Here is an 8448-nt window from a genome sequence, read left to right as displayed (position 1 = left end):
TGGGCGGATGAATGAATGAGTATTTAAAGGCTGATTTATAAAAGAAATTTAGTAAAAAATGACATAAAAGAGCTGAAGTTCCGCTTGAAATATAGATTCCTTGTACACTTGGGGTTTGGTGGCTGCAGAAAATCACAAACGTTCGGATTAAAAAAGAAAGGGCTCCCTTAACGTTGAGACAACTAAAGTGTGACTTTGCGAAGAGGTCTACAACGCCTGTGATTCCGGGACAGACGCGCAAACTACAAAGCTCCCTCCTTCGGAAAGCTCTGGAACACCGTCACATTCTGTTCCCAAACTCGGGCCTCTGGGGGAGGGCAGCGCCTGTCCCTTTAAGAATCTGGTCGAAGTCCTTTTCCTTGCTCTGCCCCGCCTCCCCGCGATACCGGCGCGGTCTGGACGCCCACCTCTTTCTGCTTGTGAGGCGGCACTATGGGTTCGGACGCCCATCCGTCACAGAGGCGCCACCTCTGATTGGCTGTTACGCTTCGGGCCTGGAGGCGGGGCGGGAAGGCCGGAGAAACTAGTTTGTTGGCGGCGCCTCGGCGGTACCGCTGCGGGCGCATTCGGGGCCGTGGGCAGCCGGTCAGGGGAGGCGGCGCAGCGGCTGCAGAGCTCGTGCGGACTGCCAGGGGTCTCTGAGCACGGCGGGCGGCAGCGCCCTGAGCGGTGAGTGCCTGGGCTGGACTGAGCCAGGCTGGGGGCGCCGTCCTCTGGCCGGCTTGCGTCCGCGCTCCGGCCACCGCACCGGGGACTTGTCACCTCCCCCGGGCTGGACCCGGTTCGTGGAGTCCTGGGCAAAGTGAGCCTCCTCAAGGCCGTGAGTTCTGGGAGGAGCGCAGAGGGACTGGGGTCCCGGAGCTGCCCCGGCTACCGCGTGTCTTGGGGCCACTGGGGTAGGGGACAATGTGGGGGGAGGGCGGCAGCACTTAGCCACCCCAACCCCTAGCCCGGAGTCCTCCCGTCGCGTCTGTGCCTGGGGACTCCGCGAGGGTATTTGCTAAGAGCCCTGGGCGAGGGAATGAATTGTTTTGCAAATGGATGTTGCGCACGGGAGCTGCTACTTTTCCCCCTGGGAGCGGTTGATTCATTGAGTCCACACACTCTCTTTTTAAAAAATTACTATTGATCCTGGAAAACGGAGGTTGCTTGTCTTCGAGGATATGAGCGGCAGAGCTCTGCGCCCTGGCGGAGCGAAGTCCCCGTTCACTTGGGCCCTGCCTGGTGCCCTGCGAGGACAAGAATTGAAATGTTGGGTCTACTCCAGCCGGGTCCTGGAGCCTGCTACCCTTTTGCCCCAGGCCTTGTATGCCCCACTAGACAAGAGTCCTGTATCTCTGTGCGTTTCACGAGAAGGGAGAAATGGTTAATAGTCCCAAAGTCACACCCACCTGTCCAGCTGGGTGGTGGCCAACCTGGCAGCTCCAGAGCAAGTATATAGTCTGATTCCTCTTCCCGCATCTTGACCTGGCCCCGGGATTCCTCCCGTTCCCCCCCCCCCTTCCTTTTCTCCTTCATAGTTGTTTTAGCAGCTTTGCCTTTGGGGAATTGTGTTCCCAGGGGCACCAGACTCCTTTTTTGTGTGTGTGCTGCTGCTTCAGCCACCCCAAAGTTCACTCCCACTGTCTTTGAGGTAAGAAGAATTTCCATAAAGACCTGGTCAAAGGAAGTGGGTGGTCAGCCCAGGCCCCTTCCCTTTAATCTGGGTTCTTGAGTCCTGCTGAGCTCCCAGTGCTCTCTCTCCCTTGGGGAAGGCTCACTGGGCTCTGGTGCTCCCTGGTGAGTCAGGGCAAAGTGTGTCAGGTGTTTGGGTCCTTTGGTTTCACTCTGGCATGGCAGTGGGTCAGGGAAGGAGGGAAGTTGCCTATGGCACAAGGACCAGACTGTGACTTGAGACTCAGGCCTTTGGTATCCTGGGACTCTGTTTCCCCTTTCGTAGGTGGAACTGATGCTCAGTGGGCCTATGTGTGCCCTTAGGATTTCTGGGTGATGTTGGGAAAGCATTGCAGCTGGGGGCTGGGAGGAGTAGGACACAGGGTCCTCCCCACCCTTAGAGTTGGTCTTTCTAAGACCTGGAGTCCTGAGTTTCCAAGCTGTGCCTGTGGAGCCTGACAGAATTATCTTTTCCCAGGCCCCACAAATATTTCGATTTTGATTAATTTGTTAGGAAGTGACTCCAGGGAGGTCATTAAGGAGAGTAGACAGAAATGGAAGAGTAAACCTTCTTCCTGGGTCTCAGGCTGCTGCTGAATTTATGTGTGTGGTGTAGAGACAAGAGCTGTGGGCAAGTTGCACGCTCCACATTGGAGGCGGCTTCTGTAGCCTGATGTCCTTAATGGCATCTTAAACCTGTGGGCACCCAGTGTTGGGAAAGGAGACCAGGAAGAAAAGAAAGAAATTACCCTGTGCCAGACTGTACAGTCTGCAGTGAAAACAGGCCTGGTTCTTCCCAGTATAGAAAGAGTGAGTGTGTAATTTAGTGAGTGGTCTTAGTCATTCATTCCTTCATTTATTATTTCATTCATTGTTTCAGACTTGACTGGGGACCCTGCTTTTAGGGACCTCCTAGATGAGAGGGTGCTGGCATGTGGATCAGGCGCCCTGACTATCAGAGTACAGAGAACCTCAGTGATTAATAAAGGCAGCAAGGGAAGCTGAGGGGACACTGAGGAAGAGTGCAGGTGGCAAAGGTGTCCTGGAGAGAGGATGCCTGGTCTAAGATAGAAAAGGCATGCCTCAGCCCAGATTCTCCTCTCCTGCTACCCACCCACATTTCTCCCAGAGCCAGTTCAGGTTGATGTCAAGTTAGGGCACAGGTGAGGTCAGAGAGAATGCAAGTGAGAGGTGATGGAGAGGTTCTTCTCAGCTGTGGTGGTCTGCTCTGCACTGGCAGTAGTCCACTCACAGGAAACTGGGTGGCTTCTGAATGCGAGGGGTCCTGACAGAACCCACCCCATTGTCCCTAAAGACCAGCCCATGGCCTGACCCCTTAGTCCTTCTGTAACATAGGGTAGTGGGGGTGTAGCCTGGCCAGAGTGGGCTGTCAGAGCTGGGACAAGCAAATAGAGTGTCTAGACAAATGAATTGACTGACTGAGATAGTGGTTTTCGTCTAATGTGGTAAATTTCCTAATTGAATTGCCTGCTCAGGGCTGTCGAAACATTTTCCCCAAACCAGGAACACTTAGTTTGGACAAGTGGAAGGAGTGGCAGGAAGAGGGAGAGCTTACGTATCCGCAGCTTTTAGTCACACCATCCCAGCAGGACTTAATCAGTCTACATCTGTCCCCTGGTGATTGCAGCCACCTTTCTGCAGGTTTCAGCCCCTTTTCTGGACCACCTCCCCTGGGCAGCACCAGCTCCATTACTAGTTCTAAAGGTAGCAAAAGCTGATACCAGTGGCTTTAAGCCATTGCCTCACCACACTGACTTCAGGTCCCTCGAGGGCCATTAGGAGGTAGGAGTTTGGGGAATTAGAGGGACAGAGAATGGCTTCAGGGATGGGCAAGCTCTCCGTAAGCCCCTCAGTACAGTATCAGTGGAAGGAGTGCAAGCTGTGGACCCAGACTGGGGCTCCATGCTGCTGGGTGTCTGTGACTGAATTCTGTAACCTCGCTGGGCCTTACTGGCCTCTCCTGGGATATCCTAAAGATTAATAGTCTCACCGTGTAGACTCCTCTAGAATCTTCTGGCACCAAGTGGACATTGGTCATAGCCAGCTTCCTTTTCCCCTCACCCCATTCCCTGGGCACAGACTGAGGCTGGGTGCTGGCTTGCAGCCCTTTCTTGGGCCTCAGCCGCCTCCCTGCTCCTTCCAACCCCTGTCTCAGTGCCCTTTCGGATGATAAAGGGTAGACAGACACATGTGGCTTATTGACCTGTTTTTAAAAGTGACAGCTCCGTGGTCTCAGAAATCCAATTTAGTTGGGAAATTGCACAGTGTTTTCTGCAAATGCATAAAGGTCTACCCAATCTTTCTTCCCCTGCTGAGGCTCCCTTGGGCTATCCCTGTTTCAGCGACTAAGGCCTGAAAACTAGCTCCACCTCTTCATCCTGCCGTTGGGTCCCTCAGACCTAGAACCTTTTGGCAGAAAGAGCACTAAAGTGGTGGGAGTCCCACCTGTCCTGCCCCTCCTGGCTGTGTGTCTCTGCAGGCCCCCTTACCTTTGTGAGCTTCAGTTTGCCTTTCTACAAAAATGGGCATTGCTCTTCCATGTAGTGTTTCTGTTAAATGTTTTCCTGTGATATCTCAAAGATTCCTGCAAGCTCTGATGTCAAGCAGCTTTACACAGCTTGGGTTGTTGGCTCAGCCCTCACAGGTAGGAAGAATTTGAGAAGCGGCAAGTGGAGTGCAGAGGAGCCATGTTAGAAAACAGGAGCTGAGTGGATTCTGGTTCCATCTCTGCCTCTGATACATACTGTGGGCTTTGGGGTTACTCTCCCTCTCTGGACCCTCCTCTTCCCTGTCTAGGATGATTCTGGTAGAATGAGAGGAGTGCAGTAGCTAAGCTCCTTGTTTCTTCATCTTGACGACTGGAGACGATTGGGTTTTCCCAGTATCTCCAGAGGGATAGGGCTCTTCTTCCAACCTCCCTTGGTTCCCTGCCCACTCCTTCAGAGTTTGGGGCCTGCATATGCCCGTGGGTGAGGGGACTGGGGAAGCCAGAAGACTGGGTCAGGAAGTACCAGTCTGGGGGCCCAGGGGGAGCAAGCATGGGCTCAAAGGAAGATGCCATGTGGGTGACTCACTTTGCTCACCGTCACTGACTGGTCCTGGGGAGGGAGCTGGGCAACAAATAGAGGAGCCCCTGCTCTGTAACAGATGGGATGAGACCTTGCCTGTGGGGTTTCCCCTGGGCACAGAACCAGAGCCACCAGAGATAGTCAGAGTGTCCCTTTGAACAACAGGGATTGTGAGGAGATGAGGGGGACAGAAGGAGGAGGCTGAGTGCCAGCCTTTGCCCAGGAGGCACCTGCAAGACCTGTTGGATGGCTCCTCCCACTGAGCATGGCCGTGGGAGAGCTGTGGCTGCTGCCCGCCTGAGGACCACATTCACCTTGTGCGTCACTCTCTCCACCTCCACAAGATCAACGCCTTTGCCTGGCAGCTGTGTGGAAGTAGGGTACAGAGATAGGAGGGACAGAAACAAAGAAGCCTTGCATGTTCTCTGCCTATTCCTGTTGAACCCCCAAGGAGGGTCTGACTGTACCTCAATCTCGGCCAAACAGAATTAATTTCCTAATTAAGATAAGAGAAGCATTCCTAGTCCAAACCTCAAGATGAATTGTCTGCCAGGTTTGCAGTTGGCCAGGTTGATTTGTCTGGGTAGAAGTGAGGGCCAGGAGTCTTTTTCTAAAACACCATGACAGTGCATCCAGTGTCCAGAGTGTACATTCTGCTTCACCAGAGCTGGGCCTGTGAGTCCTTGGTCAGCAAGTCCCTTGACCTGTGAATGCCTCTGTTGTGAATCGACAGTCTCAGAAATAAGGGAGAAGGGTATCACAGGCAGTGAGTATCTTGGCACAGTGCTGGGGTATGAGTGGCATGTGGGGAGTCTGCCTCAGTTTCCACATTGGAGAGTAAGATCATTGTTGGTCTCTATTCCATTATGTCCAATGAGTATTTTTTGCTGTCAGTTCTCTGCCAGGCTCTGGAATTCATCAGAAAACAAGATGAGGCCCCACCCTTCTGGGACTCCTGTTCAACTGAGGGAGACAGATAACAGACCATATAAATGCAGCTGTAGGAAGGGCTTGTGGGGGCGTGGACAGGGAGGTGAGAGAGAAAGGATCAAGGGGCGGAGGAGCCACGTGGATGGAGGGGGTCAAGGAAGGCCTCTGTGGGGTGGTGGTGTGTGAGCCAGCCATGAGAAGATCTGAGAGAGTGTCAAGACTGGGATGGCACAGGCTGGAGAGGGGCGTGAACGAGGCACCAGGGAAGGCTGCAACCATGACGTTGTATGGTCTTCTGATGCATAGGGAGACTAAGGAAAATATTGTGCTTTTAAGTTATCTTTTTTTTTTTTTAATTAGCACACCAATAGGTTCTTTTTATAAATGAACAATAGAGGGGGGGAAATAACAAAACGTGGTATGAAACTATGTCCCTCTCCCTGGTATACATTCACAAATATAGATTATGTATGGATTTTGATTTTTCCATTATTTAGATCCTACTCAGTACTCTACAACTTCTATCACTCAGTGTGTGGAGAAACTTTTACCCTTTTCATGGGCACATAATATTCCGCACTGTGACCAGACCACTATCTTTCATCCCTTTGTCTCCTAAAGAGATACTTTTGGGTCATGCCTGATTTTCCTCATTACAAGCAATGAAGTCTTGAACATCCTTGACTGTGCATCTTTATGAAAAAGTGAGACTGTTAATTTCCTTCATTAAAGTCAGATGCCTTGCAGATAAACTTAGTTTTATTTCTCCACATTTTCACCCATCCTTGATATTATTCACATATTCAGTTTTAGTTAACATGATGAAGCAAATCTCATTCCTTTAAAAAAAAAAAATTGATCCAGTGTATTCAGGCTTTCTCTTTTGATTCTAATCCGCCTCTGTTTTTCCAAAGGATCAACATTTAGCCAGGGCTAGTTCTGCCTCCTATTGGTCTCCTGGCCTCAGCTGGGGATTGAGCAGAGCTTGTGGCCCTGTGTATGCATCTGTGAAATGAGGCCCTTTAATCCCTGTCCAGCCCTGCCCCCTGCTAGCTGCTGTGCCCGGTGCATGGGAAAACATTCCTGGAAATTCATTTTATGCTCAGAAGCTCTGCAAACACAAGGAGGCATGGCTTTTACTAGTGAGGGCCAAATATCTGAAGGCTAAAACATTTGAGTGAATTCAGGGTTTCTAAACAAGAGTGTATCCAAGAGTTGGCCTGGGATGACTTTGCCTATGGTAAGCGGAGATGGCTTTAGGTGAGATGCGAAGAAATTCACCTGTCCTGAGAAAAGTTTGGCTCAGCTCCAGAGCACCTCTCAGAGGCCTGGCCAGTCGGGGAGTTACCTCCTGTCCCACCTGTAGCAATGAAGAAATGAGCTAGCAGGACAGAGAAAGTTCCCTCACCACTCCATGAAAAGGCTCCAAAAGTTGGCCACCACAGACCTGTTAATAGAGATCAAAGGCTGCAGCTCCAAAACTTTGTTAATTTCCATGTATATTACTTTGGGGGTCTTTATCTGTATTCCTGTAACAGAAAGCTTCAAAACAAGCAGAAGATTTACCAAAAGGCTCTTGTACTTGATTTGGAGACAGAAGCGGGCCAGGGAAAAGCTATGGAAACTAAAGGAGAAAGAGAAGCCGATCTTGAATGGTGGAAACCAGGCCCTTGACAGAGGAGTCAAGGGATGGTGGGGCCACAGCCAGGGCCCCCAGGGGAATTCATTACTGCCTAGTGGCACTCATCAGGCTCTTCTGTCATTTCCCAAGTGGTCTTGCCTCCCACCCTTGGAGAAGCAACATCCAGTTTGGCTGCAATTCCCCTGCTGCCCTGGGGATGATCAGGACTGAGCCCCAGAGGAGGCTCCTGTTATCCCAGGCAGCCGGACCTGGTTGAGACAGGCATGGTGGGGGAGGTGAGAGGGCAGTCAAGGGGACAGTGGGGCTCCTCATGTGTAATTTGTCTAGTAAGGAGAGGGAGGGCTGAAGGGCACTTTTGCTTTATTGGCCACCCCTTGATTCTGAAGACTGAGTGTTTAAGGAAGTGAGGAAGCGTCTCACTCTGGAGATGCCCTGGAGGTGGGGGCACCAGTGGGCCACTTCTGTCCTGGGCACCGCTTGCAGGCAGGTGTTTCACTGAGTTGGAGAGAGGTTGGATGGCCAGGTTTGCTTTTAGGCACTGGGACTCACTGGGATATCTGCATTGCAGGAAATTGCAGTTGCTATTTTTACCATTTTGTCCAGGACTTTTTAGTAGAAGGTACAATTACATGCAAAATTTCAGGGTTTGCCTGGCCAGCTTAGCCCTTGGAGCCGGCCATGGGCCAAGGCAGGTCCCCCTACAGAGTGGTCACTTGGTGTGTAAAGCAAGATATCTTTGCATATGGACTCACAGCTACCTTGTTGCTGGACGGCATCCTAAGCAGTTTCCAGTGCCCGCAGTTTCTTCTAGGCCAAAAAGAGGACTTTGCTGGGGTTGGCCTAGATAATTGCCCATGAACACCTCATAATTGGCTGCACATGCAATGGTGAGGCCAGCTTGGTGAAGCCATGTTGTTCCTAACAGTTCAGGAAGTTGGAACTTTATTAAATGAAATTATTGAGAACCCATGCTACCCACTGTGCTAAATGCCAGAGCTAAATAAGACAGCCTCCACTCTCAAACCTCATACAGCCAGCAATTGAAGAATGCAGAACACTTCACGTTTTCTCAGAACCTTTTAGATGAGCACCTGATATGCTTTTAATACATATACATTGTGGCTAGAGGCCAAG

General features: G+C 51.3%; 1 protein-coding gene across 2 annotated transcripts in view; it reads left to right on the top strand.

The window, feature by feature from the left end:
- Positions 1–524: 524 nt before the first annotated feature.
- Positions 525–8448, top strand: part of Klhl25 (kelch like family member 25) — a 32230-nt gene continuing 24306 nt past the window's right edge. Inside the window, exon 1 of one of the 2 annotated variants that reach the window (XM_046436847.2) lies at positions 525–669. The gene's annotated coding sequence lies outside the window, so the exon portion shown is untranslated. Of the gene's footprint in view, positions 670–711; positions 821–8448 lie in introns of those variants that run through there. The other variant, XM_058577084.1, reaches the window with a different exon arrangement.

Source organism: Marmota monax, unplaced genomic scaffold, assembly GCF_021218885.2.
Source record: "Marmota monax isolate L192 unplaced genomic scaffold, Marmota_monax_Labrador192_F-V1.1 WCK01_AAM20220418_F8-fsc00005, whole genome shotgun sequence".
Taxonomy (NCBI): Eukaryota; Metazoa; Chordata; class Mammalia; order Rodentia; family Sciuridae; genus Marmota; species Marmota monax.
Note: the sequence above shows the minus strand (reverse complement) of the source record. Positions and strands in the feature narration are given on the sequence as shown.